Source organism: Suncus etruscus, chromosome 17, assembly GCF_024139225.1.
Source record: "Suncus etruscus isolate mSunEtr1 chromosome 17, mSunEtr1.pri.cur, whole genome shotgun sequence".
Classification (NCBI taxonomy): Eukaryota; Metazoa; Chordata; class Mammalia; order Eulipotyphla; family Soricidae; genus Suncus; species Suncus etruscus.
This window is the reverse complement of record NC_064864.1, coordinates 22,584,646-22,601,712: the sequence shown is the minus strand read 5'-3', so window position 1 is coordinate 22,601,712 and position 17,067 is coordinate 22,584,646. Positions and strand designations below refer to the sequence as shown.

At 42.1% G+C, this 17,067-nt stretch overlaps 1 protein-coding gene and 1 non-coding gene across 2 annotated transcripts in view; one reads left to right on the top strand and one right to left on the bottom strand.

Moving 5' to 3' along the window:
• The window catches only part of MAPK1 (mitogen-activated protein kinase 1), a 78,598-nt gene extending 70,702 nt beyond the window's left edge, over nucleotides 1-7,896 (top strand). Inside the window, exon 9 of the mRNA XM_049790714.1 lies at nucleotides 6,238-7,896. The gene's annotated coding sequence lies outside the window, so the exon portion shown is untranslated. The remainder of the gene's footprint in view (nucleotides 1-6,237) is intronic.
• Nucleotides 7,897-13,966: 6,070 nt separating this feature from the next.
• LOC125995233 (U6 spliceosomal RNA) lies at nucleotides 13,967-14,073 on the bottom strand. Its single transcript, XR_007490787.1, has one exon. It is a non-coding gene; the product is annotated as a U6 spliceosomal RNA (small nuclear RNA).
• Nucleotides 14,074-17,067: the final 2,994 nt, after the last annotated feature.

The window sequence follows — 17,067 nt, the reverse complement described above, 5'->3', positions numbered from 1 at the left end:
CATGGAGGGTAAGGAGTTTGCCTATCATGCAGGTCATCGTTTGGAATCCCGTCATCCCATATGGTCCCCCGAGCCTGCCAGGAGCGATTTCTGAGCACAGAGCCAGGAGTAACCCCTGAGTGGTGCCAGGTGTGACCCAAAAAACAAAAAACAAAAAATCATTCAATCACTATAGACCACTTCGATATGCTAAATGGAAGGAAGAGAGAATGACCCAGACTTTACTTTGCTATAGCAGTTTAATGCCAGGCTATAAGTAAACAATGCAAAGTCTGAAGCAGTAAAGTAGGGGCCTACCAGGGGTAAGTTGGGGAAAACTGAGGAAAGTATGTGATTCTGGAGCACTAAGGATGTCAGAAGATCCTTAAAAGCAGAAACCTTTGGGATAACTCACCAACATGTTGGTTGGTGGTAAAGAGGTCAGTGGAGCAAAGCCCAGGAGAGAAATGAAACAAAGGTGAGGATGCTCCTGAGGTCACGGCATGTAATTGTATACTTCTAAAGTTCTTGTTAAAAGATAGAAACTGGATGGGGCCCGGAGAGATAGCACAGCGGCGTTTGCCTTGCAAGCAGCCAATCCAGGACCAAAGGTGGTTGGTTTGAATCCCGGTGTCCCATATGGTCTCCCGTGCCTGCCAGGAGCTATTTCTGAGCAGACAGCCAGGAGTAACCCCCGGAGCACCACTAGGTGTGACCCAAAAACTTAAAAAAAAAAAAAAAAAGGATAGAAACTGGAGAAATAAACAACAGATAAGGCACTAACCTTACATGGCCAACTTTAGTTCAATCTGCAGCACCCTATATGGTCCTCTGTGCCCAGGAGTAACTTTTTAATATAATTGTATTGAAATCATTGTGATTTACGAAGTCCTTCATAGTTGGATTTCAGACATACAGTGAGTCAGGACCAATCCCACCACCAGTGTCGACCTCCTTCCACAAATGTTCCCCAGGTGCATCCCAGGCTCCCCAGTCTGCCAGTATAGCAGGCCCATTTTAAGTTTATATTGTTAAAGTCAAAGGTCTCTTGATTCCATTGTTGTTGCCTTTGGCTTGGATATTAGTTTTGTCCTTTTTTAACACCACCAATGCCCCTGAGATCACTTGGTCCCTGCCCCCCATCCTTTCATATATGTGTTTCTCCTCCATTCAGTTTCTTTCCTTCTCCTTCTGGGGGCAAGGGTGTTCAAGACAACTCTTATTTAAACATTGCATTTCTCCATGCTGGTATTCTAAATACCACCTATAAGTGATAGCATTTTGTATTTATCCTCCTCCTTCTGGCTTACTTCATTTAACAAATTAACAAATAATATCTTGTAGGTCCATTCATGTTGCAGCAAATTGCATGATTGTATCATTCTTCACAATTATGTAGTACTCCATTGTATATATGTATCACATCTTCATGATCCACTCCTCTGTTGTTGGGCATCTAGGTTGATCCAAGTCTTAGCTATTACACTGAGTGCTGCTTTTGGGTGAATGTTTTTCTTTTCTAGGGATAGATACCCAAAAGTTGGGTTGCTGGGTTGTCTGGCAGCTCAATTTTGAGTTTACTGAGAACCCTCTAAACCATTTTTCATAGGGGGTTGACCAGGCAACATTTCCACCAGCAGTGGATGAGAGTTACTAGGAGTAATTTCTTAGTGTAGAGCCAGAAGTAGCCCTTGAGTATTGCCAGGTATGGCCCAAAAACAAAAGGGAATTGAAACCACTTCCAGAGCCCACCCCACTTTTGAGCATGTAGAGTGGAGAGAGGTTGGACAAAGATAGTCACTCTGTTTAGTTCATTTCCTCCAGGGACACAGAAGGTCCATAGTACATGCTTCTCTCTTGCTCTCCCTCTCATTCTCTCTCTCTCTTTTTTTTTTCCCTCTCATTCTCAATGTTTGAAAACAGGATTTATTGTGGTAGGGTGGGAGGGGATGGTAAGTTCTGTGGTGGGGAACATGGACTAGGAGAAGCCGGAATGAGATTCTCAGCAATGCAGTTCTTGTGATTTGTTCAGAGGCCAATGATTTAGCATGTATGTGACCCCAGAGCCATCTGGAACAAGCCACTGTTCAGCCTCAAAATCATCTACCTTATACCTGTCAAAATCTCCTTGGAGACAGATCTTCTGGCTGCCAGGGAATATAAATTTACCCTGGCACAGAATATCTATCGCATGCTCCTTGTTTTGGAGTTTGGTACAAATAGACATGATGACCTGGCCACTGTTACCTGGGGCTTTCCAAAGGCTCCCCATATACCTTGGAGCCTTGGGTTAGGGTCAGCATAAGAGCATATAGGAATATTCACAGCAAAAGACTATCTTCAAGTTCCCTTATTACAATCTATATGAGCCATGCTAGTCAACTTACTTGGCTGTACCATTCTCTTTCTTTTAAAATCTATTTTTTAATTTTAGGCACTATGATTTATAATTCTGTTCATGATAGGGTTTCATATGTACAGTGTTCCAACACCACACCCTCCAATAAAGTACCATCCCAATCAACCACTCTACAAGTTCTAAGAATGCTCAGGCTATTTATATTTTCTTTTAAAATATGGCAGTCACAGATATACACACTTATACACTGTTCTCCCCCAGTGTTCACAGCACATACACACTGTTCTCCCCCAGTCAGATATATGCCCTCTGAGACAACTGTCTAAGTTGTCTGCTGAAACCCACGTCTCCATCTCTGGAGTCTTATGATGACTTAAGAATAATGTGCCTGGGGCCGGAGAGATAGCATGGAGGTAAGGCGTTTGCCTCTCATGCAGGAGGTCATCGGTTCGAATCCCGGCGTCCCATATATGGTCCTCCCGTGCCTGCCAGGAGCAATTTCTGAGCCTGGAGCCAGGAATAACCCCTGAGCACTGCCGGGTGTGACCCAAAAACCACAAAAAAAAAAAAAAAAAAAAAAAAAAAAGAATAATGTGCCAGAGCGATAGCATTTGCCTTGCACATGGCAAACACAGGACGAACCCCAGTTCAAATTCTTGCATCCCAAATGGTCCTCTGAGCCTGCCAGGAGCGACTTTCCCTCTCTGGATAGATAAAATGAAAATGAAATAAAGACAAATCCTTTTCACAGAAAGTATGGAAACTATGGGATTGTTGGAATCAGTTCATGTGCTTTACCTTTGATATACAGAACTTACTAATTTTAAAATTGAATATTTCAGAAATATTAAACTTGGTAAAATCCTAATCAAAAAAATCCTAATCAATGACATTTTTTTTTTTTTTTTGGTTTTTGGGTCACATCTGGCAGCACTCAGGGCTTACTCCAGGCTCTACGCTCAGAAATCCCCCTAGGCAGGCACAGGGGACTATATGGAATGCCAGGATTCGAACAACCGTCCTTCTGCATGAAAGGCAAACGCCGGGCCCAGAGAGATAGCACAGTGGCGTTTGCCTTGCAAGCAGCCGATCCAGGACCAAAGGTGGTTGGTTCGAATCCCGGTGTCCCATATGATCCCCCGTGCCTGCCAGGAGCTATTTCTGAGCAAACAGCCAGGAGTAACCCCTGAGCACCGCCGGGTGTGGTCCAAAAACCAAAAAAAAAAAAAAAAAAAAAAAAGAAAGAAAGAAAGGCAAACTCCTTACCTCCATGCTATCTCTCTGGCCCCTCAATGACATTTCTTACCTTGAAGACTAGACTTGAGAGCATCAGAGTCCATAATTCATTATTTCAAACTAACTTCCAAGCAGTTCATGCAACCTTTTTCCTGCTCCCTGATTATATATTTTTTTCCTAATTGTTATTTTAGCACTGTGATTTACCAAGTTGTTTATAATATAGTAAATTCAGGCACCAAATGTTCAAACAACAATTCCACTACTAGTGTGACCTTCCTTCACCAGTGAGCCTGGTCTCCCACCCACTCACCATCCTAGCCTGCTTCCATGCAGGCACAAATTGACTTTATATTGCTTGTTACAATACAAAGGCAAATGGAATTATCAAAGCTTAGATCAAAACAGGTCAGTTTTAAATGATCATTATATCTTTCCATAGTATTACTAAAGTCTTTGTCTAGGGATTTACCGGGCTGTGGTTGGTGCTAGTTGAGGCTTCTGTTATACTTAATAAATTTGGCAGATTTCTATGTCACTTTTTCATTATACCTTCTGTGATATAAATGGGCTGATATGATACTACTATAAAAATAGAGGTATTAAATGGCTACATACAGCCACATGAGCCAGGATTTATAGATCTAAAACAAATCTGGTGGCTTGGAAGTTTGATTTGGTTACATTGTGGTGGTGGGTCATTTCTGTTGGAGGGTGTCGGGTGGCATTGCTTTGTTGTAGTCCAAGCAGAAAGGGGAATTTGCTGCTGCTTTTGTCGCCCTCCCCGTCTCTCCTTTCTGAGAACGCCACAGGGGTATCAGCTAGCACTGGGTCAGCAGCTATCTTCTCTTTTTTTTTTTATTATAATTTTGTTTGTTTGTTTGTTTTGGGGTTTTGGTCCACACCCTGTGACGCTCAGGGTTACTCCTGGCTGTGCACTCAGAAATCGCTCCTGGCTTGGGGGACCATATGGGACACTGGGGGATCGAACTACAGTCTGTCCTAGGTTAGCTCACGCAAGGCAGACACCTTAAGGCTTGTGCGTGCAAGGCAGACCCCTTAAGGCTTGTGCCACCTCTCCAGCCCCTAATTATAATTTTCAATTTTTAAATTTTTCTGAAAAGTTATTAAAATTTTATAATTGACACTCATTTTCACTAACCAGAACAAGATTCTGTCCGTGGTGTTTTGCTATGATGATCATTCCTCCTTTTTTTCCATCAGTTTGTTTTTTAATGCATTTCAAAGAAAGTTATCAACACTTAAACTGATGTATTTTAATTATCCAGAACAATGATCCTCAACTCTCTATAGGGCTTAAAGGGGCCATAGGTGAAAAATCACATAAATGGCATTCATTATGGCATGAGTCTAGAGGGCCAACTGATAGGATGGGGAACCACAGATAGAAAAACACTGATCTAGAAAATAAAAGTGAACCCAAAGAATGGCAGAGTGGAGCAGCCATTAAACTCTGGGCCAGGTTCTTAGATAAACATTTTATTTTGCCTCACATAGCAAAATTTTCTGAAGTCAATTGGACAACACCCTCCCTCCTTTTTGTGGGGGGGCATACCCAGTGGTGCTTGCTATGCGCTCAGAAATCACTCCTGGCTTGGGGGACCATATGGGATGCCAGAGATTGAACCATGGTTCATTCTAGGTTATCACGTGGAAGGCAAACACCCTACCGCTTGCGCCACTGCTCTGGCCTCATAGGCACCCATATTTTAAATTTAGAAGACTGAGGTGTATATTTAAGCATTTCCTCAAGATTTTACAGATTTGGGCCAGAGCAATAGTAGAGCAAATAGGGCATGTGGCCAAATTGGATTTGATCTATAGCACCACTATGGTGTAATGAGCCCACCACCTATTTGCAGAGCCAGGAATTTGTCAAAACAAAACAAAACAAAAGGTTTGTGTAATGACAAAACTTGACAGAACTTCAGGGGCTGGATGACCTAGGACGGACTGCGGTTCAATACCCAGGCATCCCATATGGTCCCCCAAGCCAGGAGTGATTTCTGAGTGCATAGTCAGAAGTAACCCCTGAGTGTCACCGGGTGTGGCCCAAAATAAAAAAAACAATAATAATAAAATAAAAGGCAACTTGGGACCTAATAAAATAGCCTATATCTGTGTATCCCCTTCTGATCAAAGCATGCTCTGAGAAGAGGTGCACAAGCACTATTTTCTTCACAACTACAAAGACCTTGGAGTTCTTTGTTCTTTGGAGGGGGCAGCGGGAGTGATCACACTGGTGATTTTCAGGGGCTATTCCCGGCTCTGCTCAGGAATGACCCTGATGATGCTCAGGGAACCATATGGGGTACTGGGTATTTAAGTAGGGTCATGGCCAACACAGACTCATGCAAAATTTCTCATATCCTATATTATTCTCTTTAGCCCCAGCTTTTCCATTTCTCATAATATTGCTGTTAGTAATGCTTTAATGTGATTTATTCTTTTTACCTTTCAGTTTTTCTAATATTGCTACTGAGATTTTGGTGCTGGTGCTGGTACTGTTGTTGGTATAATTGAACACATGAGCTCATTCATGTAAAACTTGCACTCTGCTACAGAGCTACATAGCCAAAGCTCTGAATTTTTTTTTTTAACTGATTGTTTCTTAACTCATAGGTCTGTTTGTTTTTCAATAGGACAAGGGCTCAGAGGACTGGACGTGCTCAGACATCGATGTTCTTCCCAGTTCTTGACCCTGGTCCTGTCTCCAGCCCATCTCGGCTAATTCACCTTGACTTCTTTGAGCCGTTCGGAGGGGCAATTTCTGGTAGTTGTGGCTTTTATGCTTTCAAAGAATTCCTTCAGTCCAGAGAACTGTTCCTGACACCCTTGTGTATGTCACTCACTGGTGACCTATGGCAGTGTGTACTTTCCATGCACCTACTGCTTACTGTTGCTTTTGTCACTAATCAATCGCTTTCTGGTCTGAAAGATGCAGTGGTTCCTCCTGCTCCTGAATCCTTCCTATATAACACCTGTTGACCCATGCAGTCGCACCAGAGAGAGTTCTTTCTAAATTGTCTTGTCACTGGCATCTCAGTTTATGATAGGAAAGGCTACTACCTAGGGCACTTTAAGTCAGTGACAACCCTTATTTGCACTTCACCTTTTCACCATAGCTGTTTCCCTAGAGCAGGGGCTCTGGAAACATTTGGGATGATTTTGTGACCTGCAGGGCAAATGACCTATTTCAAGAATCTGTGAAGGCACTTGTTAGTGTCTTTTCTCATACCATATATTAGTCACTAGCATATTTAAGGTATGTGCTACTTGCCCAGCTTTTAGAAAACTAAAAAGTCATTTTCTTAAATAAAAGGAAGACTTTTGCTACACCCAGCAATTTTGCTCTATAGATTTGCTATGGTTACTTGTACCATTGATATACATGTAACACTTGCCAAAATGTGTTATATGCAGTACTGAGTATTTGCAAGATAAGCAAAAAGAATTTAAGTGATGGCATGTAAAGGTCACAGCAGGGTGCTGAGAAAAGTATCTGGAGAAGTAGCCAGCAGGCTGACCAGATGTCATGGGGTGGGACACCCTCAGGTCTGCGTATCCCCCTCAAGCTACTTCACAATAGTGTGCCACATTCCGTGTAACCACATTCAGTACCTAAGGACTTCATAGAGGAACACTGCGTCTTTAAATGAGAAAGTGTACAATTCTTTTTCCTCCTACAGCATGTCAGCATCTCAAGTTCATTTTTCAACCTACAATATAAAAATTTGTAATAAAGCCTTCATGAGCTCATGACATGAAGCACTATTCTGTTGTCAAGTACTCTCAAATGTTTCTAATACTGCTGAGTTAAGACCATAAGAAAAAGCTAGCACATGTCATGTTTGGAGTTCTATCCCATATTTTCCTGACCTCTTTAAGTATTTGTCCCTGCCACTGTACACTGTGGCCTTGACTCGGTGTTCTGTCCCAGTGCGGTGCCTCTTCCTGACTCCCCCAGTGCTCTCTGGTGAGAAATTTGCCTTGTTCAATAATTACTGTACCCTCGCATGACTGTTACAGCTTTCTGTGCAGAGATGACTGTCCAAGTGCCACATGCCTATGACTGAAACGAAAAATCTATTGTTACCTCCAAGTTGTGTTCCACGGAAAATCTATACAGCAGCTCACTTAGGAAAAATAATTCTATTTTTAGCTTTCATTTCTCAGCTGTCCTTTTTTTCTTGTTTGATTTTTGACAGCAGTGGAGAATGAATTATATAAAGACTGCCTGCTTAATATGAACAGAAATGCACTTGTAATTCATGGAAATAAATGTACATCCTTTATCTTCATATTCATGTAAGATTCAGTGTTGATTTCCTCCGGGATCAGCGTGTCCGAATGGACAGTCAAGTTCAGTCTGTGCTTAGAAATGCTTATGGGCCTCACCTTCCCATCTGGGCACTATTCCAATACTTTGGTTTATATAGATGATTTACAAAGCATTTCTCTTGGGTCCTTTTCTCCCCTTGCACTGCAGAGCATCAATTCCAATATGTTCCTTTCTCAAATTACAGGTTTAAAAACTAAAAATTTCTTCAGATTATAGGTTTATAGGTCTATAAGGCTGATGAAGAAACCCAAATGTCTCAAGTTGGATTCTCTGGTTCTTTCTAAAGATGACCTGGTCGTGTGCCCAAAGTTACTGCTGGGCAAGGCTTAGTGTTGGGAAGGACTTAACATACACCCCAACCTAGGATGCAGATGCTCAGGCCTCACAGGCTAAGGGATCACTGACTGACTCATCTGCAGAAATCAAAACCAAATAGTGATTTTTTTTTTTCAAATAGTGATTCTTAACTAAACACGTGATTTTCAACTCCGTGTACAGAACATCATGTGAAGGTCCATACAGCATTGACAATACTGAGATTTGACTATTACTTGGTAAATAATAAACCAGTTTTCCTTTTAAAAGGAGCATTGACAGTTTTATTACTCTTGTTTATTCGTACTTTTAAAATGGAATGTTAGTGTTATTATGAAGCTAATCTGAAGTTCTCTAATTAGAAAGCCATAGTCTTGGTTACTAATACTGGGAACTATGGGCTTTTTCCCATCCCTCTTGCTGGAACAGTAGTCTAATTGGCATGAAACCACTAACTGCATTCTAGAACCACAATAGCCATAAGTTGTGTGCTTTTTATTAATCATGCCAAGCTCGCTCAGAAAATGCTAGCCATAAGGTATGGTAGGCTCATTATTTGGATGATCTTCTCAAGTGTACAGATTAAGTCATCTAAAGTCTTATAGGTGATATAAAGACCTCCATTTATTAGAATGCTCAGCTAGACTTTCAGGCTAATGTTTTGGGTTGTGTTTTTTGGGTTGTCGAAATGTAATCCAAGGCTTCCTGTTAAAACATTCCAATCTCATTTAGTAGAAACAGTACCTAGCAAGCGAATGAGATGGTTTTGAGAATCATGACAACTCTGCTGACACAAATCTTCAAAGCTGATAGAAACACGCAGACCCTTTTGATGCATGGGTAGAAAAATAACATTGTATTTTGTGTGCGGTACACAGTGTGTGGTGTATTAACAGTAATTCCTTCTGCTGCAGGCATAGATGATGGGCGTGGAGATACCTATTAGCTTCCAGGAGCCAAACCTGGCTCATCAGTGATTATCTCTAAGGAATCGCAGGTATACTGCCCACATCATGTGCCACATAATATTCAGACCATTCAGAGGAGACTGTTTTAACCTTATTTGCTTCTATGTTAATACGGTTTTTAATTGGTAATTTTTATATAGTACGGTAACAGTATGTTAATACACATACATATGCACACATGCTTTGGGTCCTTCCATAATACTTTTATATTTGTAAATCAATGTTTTGAAGCAATCCCAAGTTTAAAGGGAAATATTTTTGTAAATGTAGTGGTTTTGAAATCTGAGCAATCCTTTTGCTTCTACATTTTTAAAGCTTTTGTGCTTTAAAATTGTCATGCTGGTATTTGAAATATGATGTTCTTATAGTACAGATGAGAAGCATGTAATAGTAAATATGTGGTTTCTCTCACTGTAATTCAGCTTGGCATAATTGATCAAATATAACTGGGAATCCAGAAAGAGTTATCTAGGATTGCACCAGGTTTACCTAAAGCTCGTTGCCTTTTTTTGTGCTGTTTATCCACGTAGAGCACTCAAGAAAGTTCTGAAACTGCTTTGTATCTGCTTTGTACTGTTGGTGCCTTCTTGGTATTGTACCCCAAAATTCTGCATAGATTATTTAGTATAATGGTAAGTTAAAAAATGTTAAAGGAAGATTTTATTAAGAACCTGAATGTTTACTCATTATGTTGTTACAATTTAACATTTATTTGTGGTATTTGTGATTTGGTTAATCTGTATAAAAATTGTAAGTAGAAAGGTTTATATTTCATCTTAATTTTTTTGATGTTGTAAACGTACTTTTTAAAAGATGGATTATTTGAATGTTTATGGCACCTGACTTGTAAAAAAGAAAACTACCAAAAAAAACTTAGAATCATTAAATTGTGTCCCTGTGTTACCAAAATAATAGTGCTGTGCATGTATAGTTGAATTGAAATTTCGTATGTGAAAATATGAAATGATCTATACCTTTATTACATTCCCCAAATAACTGTGTCTTCTTAATTTGAATTTGCTTATAATAATTGGTAATAGAACCATTCTGGTTTTGGAGTTCAAAAGAATTTTAATGATCCATTGGATTTTCTAGATTGTCTTCAGACCTTTCACCTTAGAATGTAAAATGGCAGTGCTGGGAATCCTAATGCAATATTCGTGTCCATGTCTTGTCATCTTCCTGAACTTTCGCGATTCTACTATTCGAGCAGTACCTTTAGCAGCCTCTTTTTTTCAGACCAAGAAGTCATTATGGACATTTGGTTCTTGTCAATATTGAGTATCATTGCAATGACCTATTTACAAAACTAAAATATTGGCAGTATTTCTATTGTGATAGCGTAGAAAAAACACAACACTGACTTTTTTTGTTGTTTTTGTTTTTGGGCCACACCCGGCATTGCTCAGGGGTTACTCCTGGCTGTCTGTTCAGAAATAGCTCCTGGCAGGCACAGGGGACCATATGGGACACCGGGATTCGAACCAACCACCTTTGGTCCTAGATTAGCTGCTTGCAAGGCAAACGCCGCTGTGCTATCTCTCTGGGCCCTACACAACAAATCTTTTTTTTTTTGGGGGGGGGGGTTTGGGCCACACCCGATAATGTTCAGGGGTTACTCCTGTCTATGCACTCAGAAGTCGCTCCTGGCTTGGGGGACCAGATGGGACGCCAGGGGATCGAACCGTGGTCCGTCCTAGGCTAGCGCTGGCAAAGCAGACACCTTACCTCTAGCGCCACCACGCTGGCCCCTACACAACAAATCTTAATGCTTTTTTTTAATTTAAACTTCTTTAGAAGGTGATACTAAATTTTCTGCTTTCTATTAAACAAAGATTTAGGGGCGAAGACATAGTATAGGTAGGGCGTTGCCTTGCACGCAGCCAATCCGACAGTAATTTGAATCCCGGCATCCCATATGGTCCCCCATGCTTGCCAGGAGTGATTTCTGAGTACAGAGCCAGAAGTAACCCCTGAGTGGTGCCAAACTCCCCAATCCCCAAATTAAAAAATAAAAAGATTTGAAACTTATTTCAGGGAAATTATTTGAACTTGCCTAAATGTTAGTTTCTGGTTTGTATTTACCCTACTTGTGGTTATAAATTTGCTTTTCTTTAAGAAATTAGCACTCGGGCCCGGAGAGATAGCACAGTGGCGTTTGCCTTGCAAGCAGCCGATCCAGGACCAAAGGTGGTTGGTTCGAATCCCGGTGTCTGCCAGGAGCTATTTCTGAGCAGATAGTCAGGAGTAACCCCTGAGCACCGCTGGGTGTGACCCAAAAACCAAAAAAAAAAAGAAAAGAAAAGAAAAAAGAAATTAGCACTTATGGGGCCACAGGTTTGATCACTGACATCCCATATGGTCTTCCAGGCCTGCTAAGAGAAACTTCTGACTACAGAGCCAGGAGTAACTCCTAAGTGTTCCTGGATGTGCCTCCCACCCCTCCCCCCAAAAAAAAGAAATCAACATTAAGCCAGAGTGATAGCGCGTAGGGCGTTTATTTGTCTTGCACATGGCCAACCCAGATTTGATCCGCAACATCCCATATGGTCGCCCAAGCACTGCCAGGAATTTTTGTGCATAGAGCCAGGAGTAACCCCTGAGCACCACTGAGTGTGACCCAAAAACCAAAAAAGAAATTGGCACTCGCTGGTTTTCTAAATTCTATAGAAAGCAATTAAAAGGATCTAATTTTTTCCTGTATGTAATCGTGAGGCATGCCTTGACTTCATAGCATTATAGCCATTCTTGTTCACTCTAGTTGATTGGAAGATGTTGACTTCACCTAGTTTTCACAGGTGTGTTTTGCTGTATTTTCAAAGAACTGGTATATTCAAAACTGACCAATGATCATAGAGCTCCCTCTTTAGAGGAGCAACACCAAATCGAGTGATGAATGTTATAGAGCTAGGAGAAGCAAGATGCAGACCACCCTTGAGATCCCAAATGTGGAGGGACAAAGATGGATTAGGTGTGAGTACAGAGGAATGGTGAAAGAGTTTTTTTCCTTTGAAGATTTCTTTTTTTTTGGGGGGGGGGGCACACCCGGCAATGCTCAGGGGTTACCCCTGGCTCTCTGCTCAGAAATCACTCCTGGCAGGCACGGGAGACCATATGGGACACCGGGATTCGAACCAACCACCTTTGGTCCTGGATCGGCTGCTTGCAAGGCAAACACCGCTGTGCTATCTCTCCAGGCCCTGAAGATTTCTTAAGAGGAATGGAGCTGAACCTTATTAAACTGAGGATCAGATGAGGGGTCTGTCACAGGCCATGGGACGTGGAGGCTTATTCTCAGTCTCTCACCAAGGGTGGCTGAAGACAGTGGTAATCTATTAGGCAGATAGGAAATGGGGTGAGGTCATGCCCCATAATAGGACTTTCAGATAAATTGATGTGAAGTTAATCATGAGGATATGGAAGATATGAAAGGAAAATGAGGTTCTTCCTGGGCCCCAGGACTTAGTGCTTAGGGAGTACTCTGGCTCTGTACTCAGTAATCACTTCTAGCAGGCTCAGTGTACCATACAGGATGCTGGGGTTGTTGGCTACATGGAGTGCCCTACCCTCTATATTCACTTTGGCCCCAGATCGATAGATGTTTAGGTCCTCAGTGGATTGGGTGTTGCCACATGTATTTGTCGGAATGTGTTTTTTCTCCCTTAAGTTTTGTATTTGGGCTACATCCAGCAGTGCTCAGGATTTCCTCCTGGGTCTGCTTGGGAATCACTCCTGCACTCCTGGCAGTACTTAGGGCAATATATGGGGTATTGGGGACTTAACGGGGTCAGCTGCTGTACTTCCTCTCAACCTTTCAAGAATGCCCTTTTTTTTTTTTTGTTTTGGTTTTGGTTTTTGGGTCACACCCAGCAGCACTTAGGGGTTACTCCTGGCTTTACGCTCAGAAATCGCCCCTGGCAGGCTCAGGGGACCATATGGAATGCCAGGATTCAAACCACTATCCAGCATGCAAGGCAAATAAATGTCCTACCTCCATGCTATCTCTCTGACCCAAAGATGCTTTTTTTAATTGAAGACAAAACAACTTATTGATAACATTGGCTTAAATGTTTACATGCTTTGATACAATGTGACCATACCAGGCCCACCTCTAGAGTGCTCCATTATTGTTCTACCGTAATAATATTAGATAGATCCTGTCAGTCCAATCTTCAACCCTATTTTCTATGTTATTTTTTTGTTTTTGTTTTTGTTCTTTGGGCTACACCTGGTGACACTCATGGGTTACTCTTGGCTATACTCTCAGAAATGGCTCCTGACTTGAGGGACCATGTGGGACACCAGGGGAATCAAACCACGGTTCATCCTAGGTTAGCGCATGCAAGGCAAACGCCTTACTGCTTGCGCTACCATTCAGAGTCCAAGGGAACCATGGGGCAGCGTTCATTCCTTTGCTTTGTTTCTTTACATATAAAAAAGTTCCAAGTTGATTTAGTGGGAGATTCAGATAAACAGGAAAAGGCTGCTGTGAGATCAGTGAGGCCTTGAGGCCTTGACACCTGTGGGTGATACTGAAATGACTTGAGGGTGATGACAGTAGCACACATAGACAAAGCCTTGTCCATTTCACATCACCCAATAGAAGACACCAATTCTGATATATGACTACTGGTTTATGAATCTGCTCTCAAATCAATTCAACAAACTGAAGATTGGCTATATTTCTTTATATTTGAGCCACACCTGGTGGTTTGTTTTTTGGGTTTTTTTTTTTTTTTTTGAGAAAAAAATATGGAACGCTTCACGAATTTGCGTGTCATCCTTGCGCAGGGGCCATGCTAATCTTCTCTGTATCGTTCCAATTTTAGTATATGTGCTGCCGAATCGAGCACTTGGGTTATTTTTTGTTTTTGGTATTGGTTTTTGGTTTTTGGGTCACACCCAGCTCAGTAACCACTCAGGGGTTTCTCCTGGCTCTATGCTCAGAAATTACTCCTGGCAGGTTCAGGGGACCATATGGGATTCAAACTACCATTCTTCTGCATGCAAGGCAAATGCCTTACCTTCATGCTCTCTTTGGCCTCACACCTGCTTTTATGCTCAGGGATCAGGAATCAAACCTGGGTAGGCTATGCACAAGGAAAATATTTTAAAATTTTTGTACTACCTCTCCAGCCCTCACATATTTTTATTGATTCCCTTTTAGGCCCGAGTAATAGATAATACAGCAGGTAGAGTACTTGGCTTACATGCAACTGGCCCAGTTCAATTCCCAGCACTCCAGATGGTCCCTTGTGCACTGCTAGGTGTGGCCCAAAAAACTAAAAAAAGTTGATAAACAAATGTGGACACCTAACACCCATACCTCTCTCCCTTCCACAGAATAATACATTTCTGCTCTAGAGAGGAAAAAAGATTGTGGGAATAATAGAAGAGCAAATGTCACAGAGTAAATAGACAAGAGTAAGACTACTGATCAGTTTACAGCCAGGGAGTGTCCCTGGCATGGCAGTCACAGCTCAAGGGCATCTCAAGGTGAGGTAATTCTGGTTCTAAAATGCAGAATTAAAATTAAGGCCACAGAAGAAGTATTGAAAAAGTCTGACAGTGACAGGTTGTTGGGCTGTTAAGAAAAATAGACTCTTTTCAGAACTGCTGGTGCAGTGTACCAAGAAGACAAAGAATGACTTCATGAAAATTAGAAGGACAAAAGAAAAGGCAGATGATGTCATGACAAGAGAAAACAGAATGCTTTAGCACCCATCTCATCTTTCTCTCAGAAATAAAAAGACTGGAAACTGTAAGCAAATAGCCTGTGCAGGTGCATTCAGTCTGGGATTCCTCTCAGGATTAGTGACCAGATGCAAGGCAGAGGGGGGAAGCCAGCATTGTTCTGTTCTGCACAGCTTTCTCTCTGAGAGAAAAGAGGTCCTAAAATAGACACCCGGAGGATTGTGTGAGGGCAAGTTAAACCAGCATGCCTTCTCATTTCCAAATCCCATGAGTTGGACTGACCTGCAAGTAGACATTAGGAATACTGTGGGATGGAGTGACAGGCTTGCTCCCTGGAGAGACATGAGACTGACCTGGAGCACAATAAGCAGGAAGTCCTTTTACTCCCCACTGACCACTACACACTGACCAATGGCAGACACAGCTAGCACTTTTCTGTGAGCCTGCATCTTGACTTGAGCTTGGCAGTATAGACCCTCTGAGATCAAAGAACACAGGTTTCCCTGGACAAGAAGAATAATTGCAGAAGGAAGACACCCAAAAATGCACCCTCAGCTATCCTGAGTGACTTGTCAGGGCTTAGACAAAATACTCAGTATATCTGGTGCCCACACTCCATTTGGGTGCAACTGTTGGAAATTCATTTAATCCAGGGGTCTCAAACTCAATTTACCTGGGGGCCACAGGAGGCAAAGTCGGGGTGATCCTTGAGTGCAAAGTCAGTAGTAAGCCTTGAACATTGGGGGGTGTGACCCAAACAAATGAAACAAAACAAAACAAAAAAAGATTCCTCTAAGGCAGGACCACAAAATGTTGTACAGAGGGCTGCAAATTGTTCTGGTCTGAACAACCAGGTCAGGTCGACTCAAATCAGTCCTGATTTGACCCTGCCCCTGAGTTGCTGAGAGCCTTCAAACAAAACTGTCTTTGCAGTTGATGGGTGACATTGGGTTGACAACACTTGCCTACCAAGGATTCCCAGCAGTTGATAGAAACAGAAATTTCACGATGGTGCTCTGTCCTCCCCTCTCGTCTTGTTTTGATGTTTGGGTTTGGTGGTTACTTTTTCCTTAGAAGTACAGTTGTACGTTTCTGTTTCTGAAAGTTGTGTCTGGTCCCTCTTTAGAAGTCCCTTCCACTCTGGATCTTGGCAGCCCCTCAGCAACCTCAAGCCTTAGAAATGAGATCACGGTTTGAAACTCTGGGCCAGCACAATAGTATAGCAGGTAGAACATTTTCCTTGCACCTAGGTTTGATTTCCCACATTCCATATGGTCCCCAAGCCCACTAGAAGTAATCACTGAGCATTGCCAAGTATGGCTCAACAACAACAACAAAAAAAATGAAACCCCTTGTAGGTCCTTGAAGGCTGGACCAACCCACAGTGCTATTCTCTTCTGGGTCCCACACACAATCCAGAGTGAAATTGCTCAGTTTTCTATCTCAGTGTGAGAATGTGGGAGGGAGCCTGCTCAGTTTGGGCCAATTAGAACTCAGTTCTTCCTCCCTGAGCCCTATTCCTGCAACATTTCTTGGACTTCGTAAAGTGTGATTACCAGGAATGGATGTTAAAGATTTAGTGCTTTTTATTTTATTTGGGAATTATTAAAACAAGACATCGCATAGAATATCCCATGTCTTTAGGAAGTGGGAGGCTGTTTTGCAGGTCAAGAAACCCAGAACAGAGGCTGGAGTGATAGCACAGAGGGTAGGATATTTGCCTTGCTTGCATGTTTGATCCCAAGCATCCGATCCTCAGCCTGCCAGGATTAATTTCTGAGCACAGAGTCAGGAGTAAACCCCTGAGCATCAGGTGTGGCCCCAAAACAAAAACTAAGCCCAGGACAGGATTCTATGTATATGAATCTCTTATTTGACCTATTCCCATTCACACTCTCTTTTATTCTGCAAACCTGAACCACATTTGCAACTGATCTGCTCCTTCTGGCCCTTAGCTATGCTTTAGTCCAGAGAGCAGGTAACATTCCTTCCTTGTGTTGCTCTTGGCCCATAATGAGCCTGTTTCTTTGGGGTGGCCCTCAAGTCCCCCCTTAATTCCTCTGACCCCTGCTTACCACCAGCTCTGACCAGCAGTCCTGATTTTTCACCTTCACTATATCGGGTACAGTTTTAGATTCACAGAATCATTGGGT